The 11,546-nt window shown below is 38.9% G+C and overlaps 1 long non-coding RNA gene across 8 annotated transcripts in view; it reads left to right on the forward strand.

Annotated features, from left to right (window-relative positions):
- Nucleotides 1-11,344, forward strand: part of LOC116079942 — a 28,158-nt gene extending 16,814 nt beyond the window's left edge. For 7 of the 8 annotated variants that reach the window (XR_004114235.1, XR_004114231.1, XR_004114233.1 and 4 more), the window contains 3 exons: nucleotides 1,075-1,164; nucleotides 9,745-9,842; nucleotides 11,115-11,344. This is a non-coding gene — a long non-coding RNA (uncharacterized LOC116079942). Of the gene's footprint in view, nucleotides 1-1,074; nucleotides 1,165-9,744; nucleotides 9,847-11,114 lie in introns of all 8 variants that reach the window. The other variant, XR_004114230.1, reaches the window with a different exon arrangement.
- The last annotated feature ends 202 nt before the right edge of the window (nucleotides 11,345-11,546 follow it).

Consider the following 11,546-nt stretch of genomic DNA (forward strand, 5'->3'; position numbering starts at 1 on the left):
AAAAAAAAAAAAAAAAAGAGGTAAGTCAGATGACAAGATGACAGACTGTTCCTAGACCATGCACACTCTTGAGCACACACACAAATACACACAGACACATACACACACATACAGACACAGACACACAGACACATACAGATACACATACACAGATACACACATAGACACACATACAGACACACACACACTTTTTCAGCCCCCAGAAGAACCCCATGACATACAAAAGTAATGATTACTTTAGTGTCCAACTTAGTGAAATATTGAGCTTTTATTCGAATCCCTGATGCCCCTCCTTCCAGGATTGCCCCAGAATGGAGCCTGTAGAGAATCAAACAAACAAAGAACAAAGGGAAATATCTGATTCTGGTATCCTTTCAAGTGATAGTGGGAAGTTCCACACCAAGTGGTTTAGTCTGGGATAACCCATGTGACAAGATGCATGGAAGAGCCAGATACTGAGTAGGACCATAGATTAGAGCTGTCCCAGATAAAGCGATGGAGTTGCTTTTGGGTATGGCCCAGTTTCTTCAGACTGTGGCACCTGTGGCCAAGCTTTTAAAGAGGCAGGGTGATAAACTAGCACCCCACCTCCGTATCAACATGGAATCTCACCAAATCTAGAGAGTGAACCTAGACAAAATTGTGCCTACTCTTCTTCGAACCCAAGACTAATTCAGCTCTATAGGGAATCACTATTCGCCCACAGGTGTTAGTGCCACATCCTTCCCCATCATCCCTGGTTTTTCCAAGAGAAAAATCCTATGTTAATCTCAGCAGGGATTCCTAGTATTTGCATCTTTAGAAAAAGAGTTTATTGGAATAGACAATCTAAAACATTGATTCTGAGCCTTGCAGGAAACCTAGTAGAAAAGTCTCACCAGCCACCTGAAAAGAAGCTTCATGTGTGTGTTCAATTTATGAAAGTCCATGAGAATTCTGTGTTCTTTCCCATGTCCTGTTTATGTTATGTTTAAAAGAAAATATTGTGTTAAGTTGCTTTCCTTACATTTGAGTAGAGCGTGAATCTTAGTGAAATGTTTAATTTTACATCCCCACCCACTCTATATCTTTAAGGCACTCTTGGAACATGTGCTGGATTTATCCTGTAAATTCCTGTCATCACCGGATCCTCTATGAATCTTGCTTCCAAGATACATAAAAGCAGTAAGTTTTTTTTTAAGTGAAAAATAGAATTTTAGTATGAGAAAGTGGGTTGAAAGGGGAATGTATCTCCTCTCAGAGACTCAAGTAATTCCTCTCTGGACTTGATTTTCTTGAGAAATCCATCAATCTACAGAGTGATGCATAGAGAAAAGCCTGATGAGGTGAATGCTGAGATTGTATATGCTGTGCAGCAGGTATCTGACATACACATTAGAGTTGTCATGTCATGCTTAAAAGGACCATAGCCAACTGGAACATGTCCAAAGGAGGAACTTAAATTACAACTCACACTATTGGAACATTAGAGTACTAGACAACCGATTTTTTTTTTGAAGATACTATTTAATGGTGTATGTGGTAGACTGTAGAAGCCTTCTGAAGCACTAATGTTACTCTGAATTTTATAGGTATGAAAATTGTGGCTCAAAGAGATGAAGTTGCTTGCCCAAGAAGGCATGCTAGTAGCTGGTGATGGCTTGGCAACATTGTTAATGACTTCTCTAATGGCCATTCCCTTTTTCCTTGCTAATAATAGAGCCATGATTGATTTAAGTGTACTGTTTGGTTTCAGACCAGGACAAGGGACTGAGGTGCATGTTTTATATATCAAAGCAGACCTGGTCTCCAGGTTCTCCTGGCATCTCTCAGTCCCTACCTGGCATACCCTGCCCCCAACACTGAACTTCCAGTCCAGGAGCCTGGCTGACTGCCCTCCCCTAAAGGCTCCTCCCTGTATAATCCAGACATTTTGCTTCCTCTTCCTCCTCTCCCTCCCCCTTCTCCTCCCCTGGTCCTCCTCCTTTCTCTCTTCTTCTCTCTGCACACACCCTATTTCCCCCAAAACCCACTACCCCTGATGACTCCTCTGGCCTCAATTCTTGGGTCCAGTGAGAAGCTTCCCAATAAACCTGCCTTTAATATAATATAATCTGGCTTTAATTAGCTCATTTCAGTAGCAGGGAAATAATCTATCACCTTCAGACTTAGGAAATGAGCAGGGTGGAGGCTGGTTGTGGGTTCTGAATGGTCCTGCTGACCTTTGACCCACTACTATGCCTATAGTTTCCTGGGCCTTTTGGCCGAGTGTAGTCTGTCTCAGTAAGGCACATGCTGATATTCAATGACAAATTAATCTTACAATTTCTTATTATAAACATTTTGGTTAGAAACAAAATTTGAAAACACAGTGAATCTTTATCAGATACCCACCATCTATGTTTAAAAAAACCATAACCACCTCGCTAGATTGCTTTATGTCTGATTGGTGACTTCTGACTGGCTGCACTGACAGTGCTAAAGGTGTCTGACAGTAATTCCTTTTAAGTTTTACAGAAGCAAAGTGTGCTTTCTGGTTTTATAATAAATTTCATTGCTTGGAAGATAATAAATTTATCAAGAATAAAAATATCATCTAATTCTACCACTCTGTAATAAATAACTGAAATTTTTGTCATATCTCCTTGAGTAGCTTTCCTGTGTGTGCATGTGTGTGTGAGTGCGTGCGTACATGCATGCATGTGTGAGTGTATGTGTGTGTGTGTTTATGTGTTTAATGCTCTGTTAGAATGGATTTTATATGGTTTTATTTAATAAGTCAATGATTATTTTTCTTTATTTTAAAAAGTGTTGAGTGTGTATGTGTGTGTGTGTGTGTGTGTGTATAGGTGTAGGTATACACGCATGAATGCAAGTGCCCACAAAGGTCAGACTCTTGATATGGGTGCCAGGACTCAAACTCAGGTTGTCCAGGAGAGCAGTATATTCTCTTAACCACTGAGCAATCTTTCCTGCCCAATAGTCAATGATCATAATATTATATGTTTAAGTATTTTTCAAAATCATTTGTTAATAGGCATGTGATACTTAACTGCATAAACCTTTTAATTTATCTAGTCCATAAAGTTAAATATGAGTAGTATCTCCATTCACTTATAAATAACCTTATAACTGTTCTTCTTGCTTATACATCTGGGCTTTTGTTTTTATTCTGAAATTGTGTTTTCTCAGCTTGGTAGATAGAGTGAACAATTCAAGGCTTATTAACACAGATTTTCAAGTAATTTCAGAAAAGACTGTAACAATCAGCATGGGACTATATCATGGTTGTCACCAGCATGAGGGTTATGGAACATGGATGTGGTATGAGAAAGGCCCAAAGATTAAAAGAACATGGTATTCCTGAGTCTACTGGCTGATTTCTGTGCCACTTCCACTGTGAGCACTTTATGGATCTTTATCTTCTCTAATGAAGAAGCGTTGAGATACACAGTCTGAGAAAACACCCCAAGCTAGGAAAAGCATTGGGTTGAAATTCGTTTTTATTTCACCCAGAGTTACCAGAACTACATGCAAGAGCTGCCAGTAGATGCGTTGATATCTTAGACAGAGTCTAAGGAGACATCCAAGACCTACATGTTCTCCACATTGTATCTTTCTCTCCATCATTTCTAGGACTGTGAAAATGGTGAATATGGTGATACAGCTAGACTTATAATGCTTATCTGGACAAGATTTACTTGATCATACAAACCTTTAAAATTTTTACTCTAGAAATTATAGACAGAAGTTAGATTTGAAGTGAAAGTTCGTTTGATACATTGAATTCTTCATCCTTGATACTATCCTTGAAAATAGATGAGGTATTTAACCCTAGAAATTATAGACAGAAGTTAGATTTGAAGTGAAAAGTGGTTTGATACATTGAATTCTTCATAGCTATCTTTGAAAATAGATGAGGTCATAGGTCAGGCAATCTGTAAGAATATAGAACAATCTTTGAATGCAGAAATCTTAATCCTACAAGGACAAAGAAGTAAATTTGCCATTGACCTAATAGGAGACATTAAATGAATATACAGCCAAAGGGAAAGTGATTTGGGGGGACTAACTTTCATCACAATTACATTCCTTTACTGTACCCACAGGGGGGATAGAGCCACCTGCACTGGTAAGAGAACTTCCCCCTACTAGATCCATAGGAAAATAGACTGATGATTCTCCCTTCGACTTCATGATATGCCCTTAAAAATTAATAAGCTCAATATAAACACTTCTATAGCCTTGTAATTTCAAATGAGCTAGCTACAATCAAACTAAGCCAACATTTTCTATTTTCAGGAGGTAGATACATGTGAAAAGTTCTTTTATCGTTTAAATATCAAGATTGTACTCAGGTGAGAAGCCAGAAATTTGTTCATGAAGCACATAGATTTACAAGGCTAAGCCAAGGGGAAGTTAGGAGTTGTAAAACTGACACTGGCTCCCAGCACATTTTAAAATGTGCATAACTATCTGACATGTTGATTTGACCAGCATGCATCCTGAATATGCTCAGGGTGACAGAACACAAATATTGATGAAATGACACAAGCTTGGACCCAATCTACATATCTATGAAGAAGAAACACAATAATAGAGAAACACATGGTTGTGTATTCTTATAGGGTAACAAAAATTAACTAGAATATATGTATTAATATTCATAAATCTCAAAAAAATGAAGTGAAAGAGTACAGAATAACATCATATAACACCATTTATAAAGCTTTAAAATGCAAAAAGATACTACATGTTACTTATATACATAAATGTGTAGCAAATTTTAAAATATTCATCAAATTAATAATAACAAAATCAAGATACTGGTTCTCTCAGGAGAGTCTGGAAAGGCATACAGAGAGAGCTTTAAAGTTGCCTATTACTTTCTCAACTTTTTATAGATTTATTTTTATTATTTTTGATTATATGCTTGTGTATCTGTGAGTGTAGATACTCACAGAGGTCACAGGGATCAGATGTTTAACCTACAGTTACAGGCAGTTGTGGGATGCCTCACATGGGACCCAAACATGGGCTCTATGCAAGAGCAGTACGTACTTTTAACCTACCACTGAGCCATCTCTCCAGCATGATATATCTTACTTCTTAAGCTATGTATTAGGTAATGTAATAGTTTACTTTTAAAGCTATGTGGTGGGCACTAGAGTATCAATATTTTATTCTTGGTACTTTTGTATGTCTTAATTATATTTCCTAACAAGGTAGAGATTGATGAAATACTTGTCTTAGGATGAATTAAGTCCTTGCACGCCAGGAAGACAATCTGGGCAATAAAAAGCACATTGAACTCAGAATATAAAGAGTGAAGGTCTAGTTCCAGCTCTGCCCCTAATTAGCTCATAAATCATAAATCACGTTAGCTCTCAACGTTGCATTCTCCTGCTCTGAAATCATTGTTATTTTCTTTTGAAGTCAAGTCTTTCCAAATGCAGTCTGTATTCCTCAAGGACAGGGGCACATGCTTAATTAACTACCTTATATTTTGAATGGCCTTGGCATTGTCCAAAGAAGTTTTAGGTAAACTTTAATACCTTGCTTAGAGAGTGATGCATTAATATACTGGCATTTGATCACAACTCACAATGAAGGCTTCCCTTTGATAGTCTTCCTAATAAAGTATGCCTCTGACTGCAAGAGACCAACAGCAAAGTACATATTGTTACCGTGTCAATCGAATGTCTCAAACAAGAATAGAATTCCAAAAGGATGTTCTCTGATGGTAGCTGGCATCACCTTCTTAAGGATGGAAGGCTCAAATGTACACTGTATTCCCTCCTCACAGAGAAATGGATATAGACACTTTGGATAACGTACGCTTCTCCTATCCCATGTGACTTTTCACCTATCTCTGAACCCCTCGCTTCCCAAAGCATGACTTGAGAGATCCTTTGCATGCTACTTTGTTTGGACAGTTTTCTCAGCATTTTCTGTTCATCGTACTTTAGAGTTATTATTGACAAGGAGATTTTTTTTTAAACCAGGAATTAGAATTAACAGAACACTTGTCCAATGATGAGAAAAACAGGGTCAAATTCTTATCTCATACCCTGATAAGCAGAAGATGGGTCTTGAACAGGTACATAATTGTGTCTGGCAAAGAAACCATGCTGGGGAAAATTCACAAGCCTCACAATGACTATCATTGTTAGACAATATGGCTGAAAAGGCGGGTTAGCTATGAGGAAGTACTCAATACAATACAGCCAATGCCAGAAAATGACTACTATGTGTCATTGAACACCAAATACCAAGGACTGTAACTAAGGAAAGGGGTGTTGAGTAATTGACTTTGAACTTCAGTAGTGACTTTAAATGTCTATGAGGAAAACTGGGGACTAAGAAGCTGCCATGTCTCTTGAGACTTAAATATGTGGGCACTGCCCTGTGTGATGGTGAACATTCATTTCCTCAGCGGGTAGTCAGGAGTTGAAGGTTGAAATGGAGACTTCTAGTCCTGGCTCATACTGTTTCTTTGTCCTTTGGGCAAATGGCTTCTGCTTTTTTGGAGAAAAGCCATTAGATTTCCCAAGTGACTGAGTGAGCAAACTGGAGCACACTTTGTTCAGTAACTTAGATTGAGTTTTGTTTGTGAAAAACACAGAAGTAACAGTTCTATGGGAACAAAGCCAAGCCCAGCTTGGAATCTGGGGTGTGAAGGGCTGTTGTTGAATTTTACTCTGACTTCCACTTTCACAATAAAAATGTGTGGAAAAGATTTGGAGCTTGAGTCTTTACGTGGATGAAAAACTAGTTGTTATAAACACTGGATAGTTCCTAAGCAAATGATGCTAAGTAACTCAGTAACTCAGTGTACCCAGTGAGAGATACACAGGAGTCAGGGTCAAGTGAGAGATCAGGTGGGAGATAATTAAGGAGGTCACCAGAAGGGGTGGGAAGTCTAGGAACAAGTGATATTGGGGGTATACATAGTGAATGAAATTATCTTGGGCAAATAATGGTATAAATTTGAAGTTGTACAGAATGCAGGAAGAAATGCTTTTAAAGTGTCTCTATACCATGTGGTATAGAGATAGACATGGTGTGGTATGGGCTGGCCACACACTTTTAATCCCAGAACTTTGAAGGCAAAGGCAGGCAGATCTCTGAGTGTTCCAGTCTAGCCTGGTCTACATAGTGAGTTCCAGGATGCAAGGGTTACACAGAGGGACACTGCTGTCTCAAAAAACAAAACCGAAAATGAGAGAGAGAGAGAGAGAGAGAGCTCTGCCGAGGCCATACCTGTCCTCAGACCCACATCCAATGATTTACTAGTATGAGGATCTAAGTTACTAAATGAGCTGCCATATGATATAAGGTCTTGAAAGCATTAAAATCCCCTTTGCACTGCATTCCAGAGGTGTCTGAGGCTTCTACCCTGTTCCAATACATAGTGAGTCTGAGCTGTTCAGAGCTATGGAGGAGCCTGTGACCAGGCGAGGGAAGAGGCTGAGAGCTTGCCCACTTGGAATTTGTAAGAGGAAATGAGTACAAAATTTCTCAATAGGGGACTAGAATAACAACGCCAAGAGACTCTTTACCACCCGGCCTATCTCTAAATTTAATTGATTTATTTGTTCAGTGGTTAGATATGGTCATTTATTATAATTATTAATTTGACATCAAATAGACTTGAGGAAAGGGACAATGAGTCATGCCAGCTATGTGCATACTGTGCAGAGGAACAGGGTGGCCAGGATATCTGCCCATGAACTTATAGACACATCTCACAGCTTATAGCCACACTGTGTACAACATTCTTAAACAGATTTATTTCCACATATTACAGGCTTTGAGAAAGTATGTGGTCATCTTTAACCCTTCTCTACTACTAAGTAATCTGTCTTCTGCCCAGGAAACTTAGTGTCTGCTGTCTTCCACCCAGAGTCCTAAAATACTTGTTTATTAGAAGATTATCTATTGCTTCCTGCCCTTCTGGCTAAGATCTAGTGTAGAAGATCATCTTCTGGCAGTTTTCTTCCTTCTTGTGTTGTTGCATAAAGTAAATAACAAATTATAAAACTTGTTACTTGGAAACTGGCAAGAACTGACTCCAATCTACAACTGTTCTTCTGTCGTTTTCATTTCTATGGGCTTGTACTTTTGTTATTTTCCCCATCATCATCGTCGTCGTCGTCGTCGTCGTCGTCGTCGTCATCATCATCATCATCACCACCACCACCTCTACCACCATCATCACCATCACCATCACATGTTAATTGTTCAAAACAATGGGGTTTGTCATAGCATTTTCATATATATATATATAGTTTATGTTGATCTCATCAGACATACATGCCCCTCTCTCTTGTCTGATGGTCCCCTTTCTTTTCCCTAAATACATTCCTTCCATTTTCACATTTATTTTTCATACGAAAATCTGTTTACTTGTGGTGCTATGAACTGAAGCCAGGACTATGTGTGTTACAAACAAACACTCCTAATCCTTCTCCCTATTGGCTATTTTACCTGCTTTTGTTTTTGTTTTTGTTTTTGTTTTGGGTTTTGTTTTGTTTTGAACTCTAGAATCTGGTGACTGGAAGATGGCTCAGTGGTTAAAGACATTTAGTGACTTTGCACAGGACCCAAGTTCAGATCCCAGCACACACATCTCGGTCAAGGTGACCTCTTCTGGTCTCCATGTATACACACACACACACACACACACACACACACACACACACACACACGCCACACAGAAATGAAAATAAAATAAACCTTTAAAAGTAAATAAATAATCAACATACAGATTCTGGATTCTTTTCTATGTATGCTGGATCTGAACATAGTATTAGATAAGAATCCGACAAGCTTTTCCTCCCATTCTGTAAACTATCCCTTCACTTAGGCACTTGTTCCAGTTGTAGTACAGTTTTTAACTTGGTTTAATTTCACTTATCAATCCTGTTATTGTCCCCTGAGATGTTGGTGACCTACTCAGAAAGCTGCTACCTCTGTGTGTGTCTTCAGAAGTTGCTCTTATCTTTTTCTTTTGGTTTCAAAGTTGCAGGTCTTTGTCACTTTAATTTATCAAATCCTATTTGTAATGATGGTTCTTAAACACTTTAACTTTTCTTGTAACCCACCACCCACCAGAGGTAGTGAAAAAGAAAGGATACAGGGGAAGTGGACCTGCTTAGAAAGGTTCTTTGGAGCAACTCCCATCTGTGTTGTCTGGAAATCCGCAGTTCAGTTCCCAGGTCAGCAGGCAGGCGCAGCTCAGTCCACTCACAAACACTTCATGGATTCACCAGCAGGCCGGTTCAGTAGAGTTGCATTAGCAGAAGTGGTGACACAACCTAGTAGTGACAGCCAGGCCTCAGCCTCTGCTAGAGTCAGCAGGAGGGACCAACAGACACCAGAAGTTCTCAGTTGTGCCTCTCATGTGGAAGCGAAGGTCAGTGAAGACAAGAGACCCACAAGCGTTGCACAGTTAGCTGTACCAGCAAGCCAAACTGTCACTCTGTGGAGTCCTATTTATACCCTCCAAACATCACATGTCCTCCACATGCCTTGCTTCAGCACATGCATCTAATCAGCCTGCATCAGAGGAAGTGGCAACAAGCAGAAGCTTTTCAGTGTGTTTCTATGGCATACTGACAAATGCAGCTCAACTACACTATGTAAGGCAGACCAATACATGCATGTCATTAGCAAAGAAACTTTCTTCACATGTCCTTTCATGTGCTTGCTTTAGGAGAACATCCTTTCTCCTGTATCTGCTTCAGTGAAATGTTCTTTCAGGTCAGAAGAAGGCGCAAGATCCCCTGGCACTGGAGCTGCAGGACTCAAGTGTGTCTTCTGGAATAGCTGCAAATGGTCTCAACCACCCGGACATCACTGTAGGTAGCCTTTCTTTAGATAATTTTATGTATGTACTTTTTCCTTCCTTGGTAATTAGATTTTGTGTTTTACCTCTTTTCTTCTTCTCCTCATTCTTTTCTTTTGTCATTTTTTCTTTATCTTACTTCTTCATTTTTACCTTTGTAGTAATCTGGGACCTCCGATGCTAGGGTTTTTAGCATTCTTTGTTCTGTACTTGGGACATTTTCACTATAATACACCATGGATATGCTCTGCACTCAGGGATGTTTTAATTATAATATGTCATGGAGAGGTTCTTTCCTGGTCATATCTACTTGGGTTTCTAAAAATGTGTGTGTGTGTGTCTTCTAAAAACATGTACACACACACACACACACACACACACACACACACACACACGTATATATATCTCCATCACTCACTGTGGTTGCATTATTTGGAATCTCTGAGCCCTTTGTCAATATCTTGGCTCCCTCTTTGAAAGCCACATATTCAAGTTCTGTCTCCTGGTTGTGTTCCAGAACTCTTGAGTGTTGAATATCATGATTTCTTTTTCCTCCTTCTAATATCATGATTTCTTTTTCCTCCTTCTTGGCTGTTCTCCAATCACACTAGTTTCTTACCTCTGTCTTCCATTCCTATAAATCCTTCTTCCACTGTGTCTAATCTATTTTGAAGTCTTTCTAGTCTTTCTGTTGAGTGTTTTTTTGTGTTTTGGGGTTTTTTTGTTTGATTTTGTTTTTTGTTTGTTGGTTGGTTGGTTGGTTGGTTTTTTTGAGACAGGATTTCTATATATAGCCCTGGCTGTCCTGGAACTCACTCTATAGACCAGGCTGCCCTCGAACTCAAAAATCCACCTGCCTCTGCCTCCCAAGTGCTGGGATTAAAGGCATGTGCTACCACCACCTGGCTCTGTTGGGTGTTTTAACTTGACTTATGGAGTTCTCATTTTCAAGAGTTTTACTTCTTTTTATCTGTTTTAATTTAGTTTGCCAGTCTTTGTATTTCTCTGTTGAACTTTTTTGTCAATCCTGTTGACTTTTCTTGATCAGGGCTTAAATTAACTTCTTAATTTTATTAATCTGTTTGTTCCAATCTTCTTTAAGACCATCAATGATTTTAAAAAGTAGACTTCTGGATTCTGTGTCATTCTAGCCATTCCAATGTCTCTGAGTACACTTGTTGAACTTTTAGAGAACTCCTGCTACCTCACTTTGTCACACTACTTAATTTTCTGTGTTGTCATCTGGGCATGCGTTGAGATAGATATCTGCTCTTGTTTTATATAGGAACCATCTTCGTGAGCTGCTTTTCTCTAAGGTCTCAGCACCCAACACTGCTAAGAGAGGAGAAAACAGAACTTAAGGAGCACCAACAAGACCAAAACCAGATATTAGAACACAAGAAAAATCAATTGGGAAAGCAACTACACCACCAAAAGGAAGAAAGGCGAAATTAATGTACAATAAACCGTGCAGTTAAAAATTAAGGGTGACAATAAAGGAAGAGTCAAAGGCAATGAAAGGAAAAGAGAAAAGCCAGGTACAAGACAGGTAAAAGAAGAACAAGCCAAAGAAAAACGTGAGAGGAAGGAAAAATGCAAGAGATGAAAGGTGATCACAAACCTTTAAAAATGCATAAATGAAGCCAATTATAAAAGAGGACTAAAGATAAAAGTAAGCATTTTAAATAAAAACTACACTTAAAAATTAGTTAAAAGA

The sequence above is a fragment of the Mastomys coucha genome, unplaced genomic scaffold (genome assembly GCF_008632895.1).
Source record: "Mastomys coucha isolate ucsf_1 unplaced genomic scaffold, UCSF_Mcou_1 pScaffold6, whole genome shotgun sequence".
NCBI classification, from domain to species: Eukaryota; Metazoa; Chordata; class Mammalia; order Rodentia; family Muridae; genus Mastomys; species Mastomys coucha.